This window comes from Pholcus phalangioides, unplaced genomic scaffold, assembly GCF_987345545.1.
Source record: "Pholcus phalangioides strain wild (caught in Gottingen) unplaced genomic scaffold, Ppha-v1.0 ptg000036l_1, whole genome shotgun sequence".
NCBI classification, from domain to species: Eukaryota; Metazoa; Arthropoda; class Arachnida; order Araneae; family Pholcidae; genus Pholcus; species Pholcus phalangioides.
The window spans coordinates 1449291-1462222 of NW_028301623.1; the positions used below are offsets into that span (position 1 = coordinate 1449291).

At 52.3% G+C, this 12932-nt stretch overlaps 11 non-coding genes across 11 annotated transcripts; all 11 read right to left on the minus strand.

Moving 5' to 3' along the window:
* Nucleotides 1-161: 161 nt before the first annotated feature.
* On the minus strand, nucleotides 162-348 carry LOC149066046 (U2 spliceosomal RNA). Its single transcript, XR_016195501.1, has one exon. It is a non-coding gene; the product is annotated as a U2 spliceosomal RNA (small nuclear RNA).
* Nucleotides 349-863: 515 nt separating this feature from the next.
* On the minus strand, nucleotides 864-1055 carry LOC149066047 (U2 spliceosomal RNA). Its single transcript, XR_016195470.1, has one exon. It is a non-coding gene; the product is annotated as a U2 spliceosomal RNA (small nuclear RNA).
* Nucleotides 1056-1570: 515 nt separating this feature from the next.
* Nucleotides 1571-1762, minus strand: LOC149066048 (U2 spliceosomal RNA). Its single transcript, XR_016195471.1, has one exon. It is a non-coding gene; the product is annotated as a U2 spliceosomal RNA (small nuclear RNA).
* A 514-nt stretch (nucleotides 1763-2276) lies between these two features.
* Nucleotides 2277-2468, minus strand: LOC149066049 (U2 spliceosomal RNA). Its single transcript, XR_016195472.1, has one exon. It is a non-coding gene; the product is annotated as a U2 spliceosomal RNA (small nuclear RNA).
* Nucleotides 2469-2982: 514 nt separating this feature from the next.
* Nucleotides 2983-3174, minus strand: LOC149066050 (U2 spliceosomal RNA). The gene has a single exon (XR_016195473.1). It is a non-coding gene; the product is annotated as a U2 spliceosomal RNA (small nuclear RNA).
* Nucleotides 3175-3689: 515 nt separating this feature from the next.
* LOC149066051 (U2 spliceosomal RNA) lies at nucleotides 3690-3876 on the minus strand. The gene has a single exon (XR_016195523.1). It is a non-coding gene; the product is annotated as a U2 spliceosomal RNA (small nuclear RNA).
* A 3033-nt stretch (nucleotides 3877-6909) lies between these two features.
* Nucleotides 6910-7096, minus strand: LOC149066052 (U2 spliceosomal RNA). Its single transcript, XR_016195502.1, has one exon. It is a non-coding gene; the product is annotated as a U2 spliceosomal RNA (small nuclear RNA).
* Nucleotides 7097-7611: 515 nt separating this feature from the next.
* LOC149066053 (U2 spliceosomal RNA) lies at nucleotides 7612-7803 on the minus strand. The gene has a single exon (XR_016195474.1). It is a non-coding gene; the product is annotated as a U2 spliceosomal RNA (small nuclear RNA).
* Nucleotides 7804-8318: 515 nt separating this feature from the next.
* On the minus strand, nucleotides 8319-8510 carry LOC149066054 (U2 spliceosomal RNA). Its single transcript, XR_016195475.1, has one exon. It is a non-coding gene; the product is annotated as a U2 spliceosomal RNA (small nuclear RNA).
* A 515-nt stretch (nucleotides 8511-9025) lies between these two features.
* Nucleotides 9026-9217, minus strand: LOC149066055 (U2 spliceosomal RNA). The gene has a single exon (XR_016195477.1). It is a non-coding gene; the product is annotated as a U2 spliceosomal RNA (small nuclear RNA).
* Nucleotides 9218-9734: 517 nt separating this feature from the next.
* LOC149066056 (U2 spliceosomal RNA) lies at nucleotides 9735-9921 on the minus strand. Its single transcript, XR_016195524.1, has one exon. It is a non-coding gene; the product is annotated as a U2 spliceosomal RNA (small nuclear RNA).
* Nucleotides 9922-12932: the final 3011 nt, after the last annotated feature.

Below are 12932 nucleotides of genomic sequence, written 5' to 3' on the forward strand. Positions count from 1 at the left end.
TCAATGGGAATGGCACACCTTTCGGACTCCGCCTCGGTTATGATCTTCACCGCGCGACGCCTATTCCTCCTGTAGAGGCGCTGAATGTCGCGGTGGTTTCTGGGATTAACCCCTCTCCTTCCATTCCCACCTGTGGGCGCTGGGAGCTTGACGAACTCCTGGGTGAATGTTGTCAACTCCCGTATGATGCCGAGAGGACCCGCGGCAGAGGTTCAGCAAGCTGAAAGCACTCCGCCCTGTTCCAAAAATAAGTTTAATATCTTGTCCCCATGTAGGAGACGTACCAGATATTAAGCTGATAAGAACAGATACTACACTTTGATCTTAGCCAAAAGGCCGAGAAGCGATAACGGGATAGACGCGAATTAAAATTTGATCACAATTAACTATAATTAATGTCCTGGCTGGGGTCTGTTTTAATAGCGTCGGAAGACTCGATCGTATTTTGAAGACGAGACGACTTCTTGTCGACCAGATGTTGCTTTCAGGTGCGACGTATCCTGGGCTCCCGGGGCGCCGTTCCGTCCGGGTTGCACGTTCGACCGCTAGATGTCGACGCGAGACCAATATCTACTTGCATTCTCGATCTAGAAGGGGGGGGGGGGCACCCAGGAACGGGAGAGACGTCGAGGGGACCCGCGGCAGCATTTCGGAAGCGCACAGCACAACGAGGAAACGACCGGCGTGGACCCGTCCTCACAAGGACGTGGCATCCACGTCGTCTCCTTAATAAAAAACTAAGTCCCAGGGTCGTGCGCCGGGCCTTAATTTTCCGTCGACCGCTTTCAAATCGGTCTATTTCGCCCCGGTAATGTATGATTATTGCGAAATTATGAATAAAACACAGAGTCTACTTGATTTCATGAGGATGGGCCCAACTCGAAGGTAGTGCAATATCGAGAGGACCCGCGGCAGAGGTTCAGCAAGCTGAAAGCACTCCGCCCTGTTCCAAAAATAAGTTTAATATCTTGTCCCCATGTAGGAGACGTACCAGATATTAAGCTGATAAGAACAGATACTACACTTTGATCTTAGCCAAAAGGCCGAGAAGCGATAACGGGATAGACGCGAATTAAAATTTGATCACAATTAACTATAATTAATGTCCTGGCTGGGGTCTGTTTTAATAGCGTCGGAAGACTCGATCGTATTTTGAAGACGAGACGACTTCTTGTCGACCAGATGTTGCTTTCAGGTGCGACGTATCCTGGGCTCCCGGGGCGCCGTTCCGTCCGGGTTGCACGTTCGACCGCTAGATGTCGACGCGAGACCAATATCTACTTGCATTCTCGATCTAGAAGGGGGGGGGGGGCACCCAGGAACGGGAGAGACGTCGAGGGGACCCGCGGCAGCATTTCGGAAGCGCACAGCACAACGAGGAAACGACCGGCGTGGACCCGTCCTCACAAGGACGTGGCATCCACGTCGTCTCCTTAATAAAAAAAAAAGTCCCAGGGTCGTGCGCCGGGCCTTAATTTTCCGTCGACCGCTTTCAAATCGGTCTATTTCGCCCCGGTAATGTATGATTATTGCGAAATTATGAATAAAACACAGAGTCTACTTGATTTCATGAGGATGGGCCCAACTCGAAGGTAGTGCAATATCGAGAGGACCCGCGGCAGAGGTTCAGCAAGCTGAAAGCACTCCGCCCTGTTCCAAAAATAAGTTTAATATCTTGTCCCCATGTAGGAGACGTACCAGATATTAAGCTGATAAGAACAGATACTACACTTTGATCTTAGCCAAAAGGCCGAGAAGCGATAACGGGATAGACGCGAATTAAAATTTGATCACAATTAACTATAATTAATGTCCTGGCTGGGGTCTGTTTTAATAGCGTCGGAAGACTCGATCGTATTTTGAAGACGAGACGACTTCTTGTCGACCAGATGTTGCTTTCAGGTGCGACGTATCCTGGGCTCCCGGGGCGCCGTTCCGTCCGGGTTGCACGTTCGACCGCTAGATGTCGACGCGAGACCAATATCTACTTGCATTCTCGATCTAGAAGGGGGGGGGGGCACCCAGGAACGGGAGAGACGTCGAGGGGACCCGCGGCAGCATTTCGGAAGCGCACAGCACAACGAGGAAACGACCGGCGTGGACCCGTCCTCACAAGGACGTGGCATCCACGTCGTCTCCTTAATAAAAAAAAAAGTCCCAGGGTCGTGCGCCGGGCCTTAATTTTCCGTCGACCGCTTTCAAATCGGTCTATTTCGCCCCGGTAATGTATGATTATTGCGAAATTATGAATAAAACACAGAGTCTACTTGATTTCATGAGGATGGGCCCAACTCGAAGGTAGTGCAATATCGAGAGGACCCGCGGCAGAGGTTCAGCAAGCTGAAAGCACTCCGCCCTGTTCCAAAAATAAGTTTAATATCTTGTCCCCATGTAGGAGACGTACCAGATATTAAGCTGATAAGAACAGATACTACACTTTGATCTTAGCCAAAAGGCCGAGAAGCGATAACGGGATAGACGCGAATTAAAATTTGATCACAATTAACTATAATTAATGTCCTGGCTGGGGTCTGTTTTAATAGCGTCGGAAGACTCGATCGTATTTTGAAGACGAGACGACTTCTTGTCGACCAGATGTTGCTTTCAGGTGCGACGTATCCTGGGCTCCCGGGGCGCCGTTCCGTCCGGGTTGCACGTTCGACCGCTAGATGTCGACGCGAGACCAATATCTACTTGCATTCTCGATCTAGAAGGGGGGGGGGGCACCCAGGAACGGGAGAGACGTCGAGGGGACCCGCGGCAGCATTTCGGAAGCGCACAGCACAACGAGGAAACGACCGGCGTGGACCCGTCCTCACAAGGACGTGGCATCCACGTCGTCTCCTTAATAAAAAAAAAAGTCCCAGGGTCGTGCGCCGGGCCTTAATTTTCCGTCGACCGCTTTCAAATCGGTCTATTTCGCCCCGGTAATGTATGATTATTGCGAAATTATGAATAAAACACAGAGTCTACTTGATTTCATGAGGATGGGCCCAACTCGAAGGTAGTGCAATATCGAGAGGACCCGCGGCAGAGGTTCAGCAAGCTGAAAGCACTCCGCCCTGTTCCAAAAATAAGTTTAATATCTTGTCCCCATGTAGGAGACGTACCAGATATTAAGCTGATAAGAACAGATACTACACTTTGATCTTAGCCAAAAGGCCGAGAAGCGATAACGGGATAGACGCGAATTAAAATTTGATCACAATTAACTATAATTAATGTCCTGGCTGGGGTCTGTTTTAATAGCGTCGGAAGACTCGATCGTATTTTGAAGACGAGACGACTTCTTGTCGACCAGATGTTGCTTTCAGGTGCGACGTATCCTGGGCTCCCGGGGCGCCGTTCCGTCCGGGTTGCACGTTCGACCGCTAGATGTCGACGCGAGACCAATATCTACTTGCATTCTCGATCTAGAAGGGGGGGGGGGCACCCAGGAACGGGAGAGACGTCGAGGGGACCCGCGGCAGCATTTCGGAAGCGCACAGCACAACGAGGAAACGACCGGCGTGGACCCGTCCTCACAAGGACGTGCCATCCACGTCGTCTCCTTAATAAAAAACTAAGTCCCAGGGGTCGTGTGCCGGGCCTTAATTTCCCGTCGACCGCTTTCAAATTTGTCGTTTTCGCCCCGACAAAGAGTGATTATTGCGAAATTATGAATAAAACACAGAGTCTACTTGATTTCATGAGGATGGGCCCAACTCGAAGGTAGTGCAATATCGAGAGGACCCGCGGCAGAGGTTCAGCAAGCTGAAAGCACTCCGCCCTGTTCCAAAAATAAGTTTAATATCTTGTCCCCATGTAGGAGACGTACCAGATATTAAGCTGATAAGAACAGATTATAAAAAGCTTTTATTCATGTTTGAAAGGTTTCTTTCCATGGCCCGATATGGGACTTACTTTCATCCTTTACAAGGGGATTAGTATACCCATTAGTTGGTTGAGCAGTATGAGTATGTTACAAGCAGTTACGGATTATTCTGCGGTTACAAGCGTGTTACAGTACGCTGTTTACAGTAAGTTTGCGGTTAGTATGAGGATGATGAATACAGGCGAGACATATGCGAGAGTTATTTACATGGTATTTGCGGATAATATGCGGAACATATGCGACCTTCTGTACAAGCTATATACAAGAAATTATGCGGACAATCGGTGCGTTATATATAATGTGCGGACAATTCAAAATGACATGTTATGCGAAAGGTAATACATATATACATTGAGACTACTCTTGGGGGTATTTACATATCATGGGGCAGCATTTGCACGTGCGCTGTGTCGGACCAGTCTTCGCGCATGGTCGCTCGTGCGATCAGGCGAGGACGTTGCGGGTGTCAGGGTCCTCCCGGATGACTGCCGTACTCCGGATATAAATTCCACATAGATATCGCGTGATGCAGCAATCGTATCGCTGACGATCAACTTGCTCATGAGTCCCGCATATCTTCGGGAGCACAGCCGGGACACGATCCTATCGTTAAGTGGATCCCAGGAACCTAGGGCTCCCACCACAATGGTACCAAAGCGGACGTCCGGGTAGCGCTGCTTCAGGAGGTTGAGTAGCGGTCGATATTTCTCTTCCTTGGCACGTCTCGCTGTTGCAAAGGCCTCAGGGCCGTTTTCGAATGGCACCGTCACGTCGATGACCAGGATGGAGCCGTCTTTCTTGAGAATCAGGTCGGGCCGCAGAGTTGAACCCATCACTGGTCGGTTCTCGGCAAAGACTTCCCACCTTCCGCTGGCTGCCTTCTTTATCCTTTCCACGATGTTGTTGTGGCGCGCTGTGTATAGAGGACTATACATCATGCAATTATCCAGCACGTGTGGGAGGGTTTCATTTGGATAGTTGCACTTGCGGCAACGTTTGGCAGCTGGGTCATTCTCGTGTCGATAGCCGTTCAGCGGTACGAGACCCAACCTCGCACGGTGGATGAATCTCCAATCAGCGAAGCGAGTGAAGCTCCCCTCCCTGTGGAAGTGGGTCGATGCCTTTGAGCGTGAGAAGGTGCTGGATGTCTTCCCTTGGTGAGCCATTGCTGCCAAGTCCGCAGAGTGTTGCTTTCTGACAGCGCCTCTCAGGGTTCTGAAGACCATTCTCCTGTCGGAGATGGTGGTCTCTCCGCACTTGACAGCCACCTGATGGTCATCGGTGAGTTCCCACACCAGCTTGAGATGCTCGGAGGCCATCCGTGCCCTGGACCATACCGAAGATGTCGGGTGTGAGGTATGCCTCGCTGCCGACCTTGACAGATAAGCATTCAAGTCCGCTGTCGACGGGTTTGGCTTCCTGATGCACCTCGCCACGAATTCTGTCAGGTCTTCCCACGCCGTGGCCTGTACCACTGCGTCCTTTGATGTTAGAAGCTTCATGGCCGCATCGACGTGGCTGATGTCAGCGTCCACTGCCGCCTCGGGGACACCAAAGAGCCCGTCCCTCCTATCGCCATGAAGGTACGTGTTGGAGGCACGCTTTGGGACGTTGAGGGTGGCTTTGATCAGTGGTCTCAGCGCATTGTCGATCCGGCGCCATTCCCCTTTCTTCCTCTGGGCCGTACGTAGAGAGTACTGCAACGAGGGGTAGAAGAAGCTCTTGAGGGCATCCAGGCGTTGCCACGGTGCAAGGCTTGATGATAGCAGGTCCGTCCCGTACTGGATGCATTGCTCCAGCGAAGCGTCATCTGGGAGAAGCCGAAAGCCCACCGGCTTCCCAAGGAACCTCTTGTGACAGCCGTCCGTCACCACGGGAATGGGGGTGCCATCCACCTCGAAGGTAGTGCTTCTACAGCCAGCCGGTGAGTGCGAGAGGTGCATCGAGTAGCACTTCCGGGGGTTCATCTTCAAACCGAGGCTGGCAGACACCTCGCTCGCAGTGTTGATTTTTGTTTGAAGTGACACCGGGCTCTCGGCGAGGATCATCAGGTCGTCCGCATACGCCAAGATGTCGTGGCAGTCCTCACTTTGCTGGACGGCTCGCAGGACAGGGTCTACGCATATGTTAAACAGGAGCCCGCTCAGTGGGCACCCCTGTCGGACACCTTGGGTTACAGCGAGCTCCTCCGAGGATCCATCTTCTGTGTGGTACGTAGTGGTGGCCCCGTTGTAGAGGTCCTGGACGACCTGTAGGAACTTAGGACCCGCGCCAGCCCGCATGAGGGTGTGCGCTATAACCTCATGAGGGATTGACCCGAATGCGTTGGAGTAGTCCAGCGACATCAGGCATATGTCCTTTGAACTCCTCCTCGCTTTCTGGATGCGTTGTTCCAGCATGTAGTTATTTTCAAATGTCCCGTCGTACTGGAGGAAGCCTTTTTGAGCGGGTGACAGGATTCCGTGGTCGCTCAACCATGAGGTCAGGCGCTTGGAGAGGCAGCCAGCGTACAATTTGTAGATGGTCGGGGTCAGTGCAATCGGTCTCCAGTTACTGACCTGTGCTGGGTCCCCCCCTTTTGGCACGAGTATTGTTCTTGAGCACTTCCAGTCATCCGGGATTCTGCAGCACTTGAGGCACCCATTGAAGATCGCCGTTAGCGCCTTTGCCTCCGGGTCGACCCCCAGCCAGTGCTTGTATGTTATTCTGTCAGCACCAGGGGCAGAGTTCTCGGCGCGCTTCAGGCGGCTCAGCACTTCCGTCGTCGAGAGTGGGGCGACGTCCACTGGCTCAGGCGCGGGGTTCGGGTGGGTGACTCCCTCGAGCAAGGACGCGTCGAACCTTGATGTTGCCTGGAATTTTTCCACGACCTCCTCAATGGGAATGGCACACCTTTCGGACTCCGCCTCGGTTATGATCTTCACCGCGCGACGCCTATTCCTCCTGTAGAGGCGCTGAATGTCGCGGTGGTTTCTGGGATTAACCCCTCTCCTTCCATTCCCACCTGTGGGCGCTGGGAGCTTGACGAACTCCTGGGTGAATGTTGTCAACTCCCGTATGATGCCGAGAGGACCCGCGGCAGAGGTTCAGCAAGCTGAAAGCACTCCGCCCTGTTCCAAAAATAAGTTTAATATCTTGTCCCCATGTAGGAGACGTACCAGATATTAAGCTGATAAGAACAGATACTACACTTTGATCTTAGCCAAAAGGCCGAGAAGCGATAACGGGATAGACGCGAATTAAAATTTGATCACAATTAACTATAATTAATGTCCTGGCTGGGGTCTGTTTTAATAGCGTCGGAAGACTCGATCGTATTTTGAAGACGAGACGACTTCTTGTCGACCAGATGTTGCTTTCAGGTGCGACGTATCCTGGGCTCCCGGGGCGCCGTTCCGTCCGGGTTGCACGTTCGACCGCTAGATGTCGACGCGAGACCAATATCTACTTGCATTCTCGATCTAGAAGGGGGGGGGGGGCACCCAGGAACGGGAGAGACGTCGAGGGGACCCGCGGCAGCATTTCGGAAGCGCACAGCACAACGAGGAAACGACCGGCGTGGACCCGTCCTCACAAGGACGTGGCATCCACGTCGTCTCCTTAATAAAAAACTAAGTCCCAGGGTCGTGCGCCGGGCCTTAATTTTCCGTCGACCGCTTTCAAATCGGTCTATTTCGCCCCGGTAATGTATGATTATTGCGAAATTATGAATAAAACACAGAGTCTACTTGATTTCATGAGGATGGGCCCAACTCGAAGGTAGTGCAATATCGAGAGGACCCGCGGCAGAGGTTCAGCAAGCTGAAAGCACTCCGCCCTGTTCCAAAAATAAGTTTAATATCTTGTCCCCATGTAGGAGACGTACCAGATATTAAGCTGATAAGAACAGATACTACACTTTGATCTTAGCCAAAAGGCCGAGAAGCGATAACGGGATAGACGCGAATTAAAATTTGATCACAATTAACTATAATTAATGTCCTGGCTGGGGTCTGTTTTAATAGCGTCGGAAGACTCGATCGTATTTTGAAGACGAGACGACTTCTTGTCGACCAGATGTTGCTTTCAGGTGCGACGTATCCTGGGCTCCCGGGGCGCCGTTCCGTCCGGGTTGCACGTTCGACCGCTAGATGTCGACGCGAGACCAATATCTACTTGCATTCTCGATCTAGAAGGGGGGGGGGGGCACCCAGGAACGGGAGAGACGTCGAGGGGACCCGCGGCAGCATTTCGGAAGCGCACAGCACAACGAGGAAACGACCGGCGTGGACCCGTCCTCACAAGGACGTGGCATCCACGTCGTCTCCTTAATAAAAAAAAAAGTCCCAGGGTCGTGCGCCGGGCCTTAATTTTCCGTCGACCGCTTTCAAATCGGTCTATTTCGCCCCGGTAATGTATGATTATTGCGAAATTATGAATAAAACACAGAGTCTACTTGATTTCATGAGGATGGGCCCAACTCGAAGGTAGTGCAATATCGAGAGGACCCGCGGCAGAGGTTCAGCAAGCTGAAAGCACTCCGCCCTGTTCCAAAAATAAGTTTAATATCTTGTCCCCATGTAGGAGACGTACCAGATATTAAGCTGATAAGAACAGATACTACACTTTGATCTTAGCCAAAAGGCCGAGAAGCGATAACGGGATAGACGCGAATTAAAATTTGATCACAATTAACTATAATTAATGTCCTGGCTGGGGTCTGTTTTAATAGCGTCGGAAGACTCGATCGTATTTTGAAGACGAGACGACTTCTTGTCGACCAGATGTTGCTTTCAGGTGCGACGTATCCTGGGCTCCCGGGGCGCCGTTCCGTCCGGGTTGCACGTTCGACCGCTAGATGTCGACGCGAGACCAATATCTACTTGCATTCTCGATCTAGAAGGGGGGGGGGGGCACCCAGGAACGGGAGAGACGTCGAGGGGACCCGCGGCAGCATTTCGGAAGCGCACAGCACAACGAGGAAACGACCGGCGTGGACCCGTCCTCACAAGGACGTGGCATCCACGTCGTCTCCTTAATAAAAAAAAAAGTCCCAGGGTCGTGCGCCGGGCCTTAATTTTCCGTCGACCGCTTTCAAATCGGTCTATTTCGCCCCGGTAATGTATGATTATTGCGAAATTATGAATAAAACACAGAGTCTACTTGATTTCATGAGGATGGGCCCAACTCGAAGGTAGTGCAATATCGAGAGGACCCGCGGCAGAGGTTCAGCAAGCTGAAAGCACTCCGCCCTGTTCCAAAAATAAGTTTAATATCTTGTCCCCATGTAGGAGACGTACCAGATATTAAGCTGATAAGAACAGATACTACACTTTGATCTTAGCCAAAAGGCCGAGAAGCGATAACGGGATAGACGCGAATTAAAATTTGATCACAATTAACTATAATTAATGTCCTGGCTGGGGTCTGTTTTAATAGCGTCGGAAGACTCGATCGTATTTTGAAGACGAGACGACTTCTTGTCGACCAGATGTTGCTTTCAGGTGCGACGTATCCTGGGCTCCCGGGGCGCCGTTCCGTTCGGGTTGCACGTTCGACCGCTAGATGTCGACGCGAGAGACCAATATCTACTTGCATTCTCGATAGAGAAGGGGGGGGCGGCACCCAGTAACGGGAGAAACGTCGAGAGGACCCGCGGCAGCATTTCGGAAGCGCACAGCACAACGAGGAAACGACCGGCGTGGACCCGTCCTCACAAGGACGTGCCATCCACGTCGTCTCCTTAATAAAAAACTAAGTCCCAGGGGTCGTGTGCCGGGCCTTAATTTCCCGTCGACCGCTTTCAAATTTGTCGTTTTCGCCCCGACAAAGAGTGATTATTGCGAAATTATGAATAAAACACAGAGTCTACTTGATTTCATGAGGATGGGCCCAACTCGAAGGTAGTGCAATATCGAGAGGACCCGCGGCAGAGGTTCAGCAAGCTGAAAGCACTCCGCCCTGTTCCAAAAATAAGTTTAATATCTTGTCCCCATGTAGGAGACGTACCAGATATTAAGCTGATAAGAACAGATTATAAAAAGCTTTTATTCATGTTTGAAAGGTTTCTTTCCATGGCCCGATATGGGACTTACTTTCATCCTTTACAAGGGGATTAGTATACCCATTAGTTGGTTGAGCAGTATGAGTATGTTACAAGCAGTTACGGATTATTCTGCGGTTACAAGCGTGTTACAGTACGCTGTTTACAGTAAGTTTGCGGTTAGTATGAGGATGATGAATACAGGCGAGACATATGCGAGAGTTATTTACATGGTATTTGCGGATAATATGCGGAACATATGCGACCTTCTGTACAAGCTATATACAAGAAATTATGCGGACAATCGGTGCGTTATATATAATGTGCGGACAATTCAAAATGACATGTTATGCGAAAGGTAATACATATATACATTGAGACTACTCTTGGGGGTATTTACATATCATGGGGCAGCATTTGCACGTGCGCTGTGTCGGACCAGTCTTCGCGCATGGTCGCTCGTGCGATCAGGCGAGGACGTTGCGGGTGTCAGGGTCCTCCCGGATGACTGCCGTACTCCGGATATAAATTCCACATAGATATCGCGTGATGCAGCAATCGTATCGCTGACGATCAACTTGCTCATGAGTCCCGCATATCTTCGGGAGCACAGCCGGGACACGATCCTATCGTTAAGTGGATCCCAGGAACCTAGGGCTCCCACCACAATGGTACCAAAGCGGACGTCCGGGTAGCGCTGCTTCAGGAGGTTGAGTAGCGGTCGATATTTCTCTTCCTTGGCACGTCTCGCTGTTGCAAAGGCCTCAGGGCCGTTTTCGAATGGCACCGTCACGTCGATGACCAGGATGGAGCCGTCTTTCTTGAGAATCAGGTCGGGCCGCAGAGTTGAACCCATCACTGGTCGGTTCTCGGCAAAGACTTCCCACCTTCCGCTGGCTGCCTTCTTTATCCTTTCCACGATGTTGTTGTGGCGCGCTGTGTATAGAGGACTATACATCATGCAATGATCCAGCACGTGTGGGAGGGTTTCATTTGGATAGTTGCACTTGCGGCAACGTTTGGCAGCTGGGTCATTCTCGTGTCGATAGCCGTTCAGCGGTACGAGACCCAACCTCGCACGGTGGATGAATCTCCAATCAGCGAAGCGAGTGAAGCTCCCCTCCCTGTGGAAGTGGGTCGATGCCTTTGAGCGTGAGAAGGTGCTGGATGTCTTCCCTTGGTGAGCCATTGCTGCCAAGTCCGCAGAGTGTTGCTTTCTGACAGCGCCTCTCAGGGTTCTGAAGACCATTCTCCTGTCGGAGATGGTGGTCTCTCCGCACTTGACAGCCACCTGATGGTCATCGGTGAGTTCCCACACCAGCTTGAGATGCTCGGAGGCCATCCGTGCCCTGGACCATACCGAAGATGTCGGGTGTGAGGTATGCCTCGCTGCCGACCTTGACAGATAAGCATTCAAGTCCGCTGTCGACGGGTTTGGCTTCCTGATGCACCTCGCCACGAATTCTGTCAGGTCTTCCCACGCCGTGGCCTGTACCACTGCGTCCTTTGATGTTAGAAGCTTCATGGCCGCATCGACGTGGCTGATGTCAGCGTCCACTGCCGCCTCGGGGACACCAAAGAGCCCGTCCCTCCTATCGCCATGAAGGTACGTGTTGGAGGCACGCTTTGGGACGTTGAGGGTGGCTTTGATCAGTGGTCTCAGCGCATTGTCGATCCGGCGCCATTCCCCTTTCTTCCTCTGGGCCGTACGTAGAGAGTACTGCAACGAGGGGTAGAAGAAGCTCTTGAGGGCATCCAGGCGTTGCCACGGTGCAAGGCTTGATGATAGCAGGTCCGTCCCGTACTGGATGCATTGCTCCAGCGAAGCGTCATCTGGGAGAAGCCGAAAGCCCACCGGCTTCCCAAGGAACCTCTTGTGACAGCCGTCCGTCACCACGGGAATGGGGGTGCCATCCACCTCGAAGGTAGTGCTTCTACAGCCAGCCGGTGAGTGCGAGAGGTGCATCGAGTAGCACTTCCGGGGGTTCATCTTCAAACCGAGGCTGGCAGACACCTCGCTCGCAGTGTTGATTTTTGTTTGAAGTGACACCGGGCTCTCGGCGAGGATCATCAGGTCGTCCGCATACGCCAAGATGTCGTGGCAGTCCTCACTTTGCTGGACGGCTCGCAGGACAGGGTCTACGCATATGTTAAACAGGAGCCCGCTCAGTGGGCACCCCTGTCGGACACCTTGGGTTACAGCGAGCTCCTCCGAGGATCCATCTTCTGTGTGGTACGTAGTGGTGGCCCCGTTGTAGAGGTCCTGGACGACCTGTAGGAACTTAGGACCCGCGCCAGCCCGCATGAGGGTGTGCGCTATAACCTCATGAGGGATTGACCCGAATGCGTTGGAGTAGTCCAGCGACATCAGGCATATGTCCTTTGAACTCCTCCTCGCTTTCTGGATGCGTTGTTCCAGCATGTAGTTATTTTCAAATGTCCCGTCGTACTGGAGGAAGCCTTTTTGAGCGGGTGACAGGATTCCGTGGTCGCTCAACCATGAGGTCAGGCGCTTGGAGAGGCAGCCAGCGTACAATTTGTAGATGGTCGGGGTCAGTGCAATCGGTCTCCAGTTACTGACCTGTGCTGGGTCCCCCCCTTTTGGCACGAGTATTGTTCTTGAGCACTTCCAGTCATCCGGGATTCTGCAGCACTTGAGGCACCCATTGAAGATCGCCGTTAGCGCCTTTGCCTCCGGGTCGACCCCCAGCCAGTGCTTGTATGTTATTCTGTCAGCACCAGGGGCAGAGTTCTCGGCGCGCTTCAGGCGGCTCAGCACTTCCGTCGTCGAGAGTGGGGCGACGTCCACTGGCTCAGGCGCGGGGTTCGGGTGGGTGACTCCCTCGAGCAAGGACGCGTCGAACCTTGATGTTGCCTGGAATTTTTCCACGACCTCCTCAATGGGAATGGCACACCTTTCGGACTCCGCCTCGGTTATGATCTTCACCGCGCGACGCCTATTCCTCCTGTAGAGGCGCTGAATGTCGCGGTGGTTTCTGGGATTAACCCCTCTCCTTCCATTCCCACCTGTGGGCG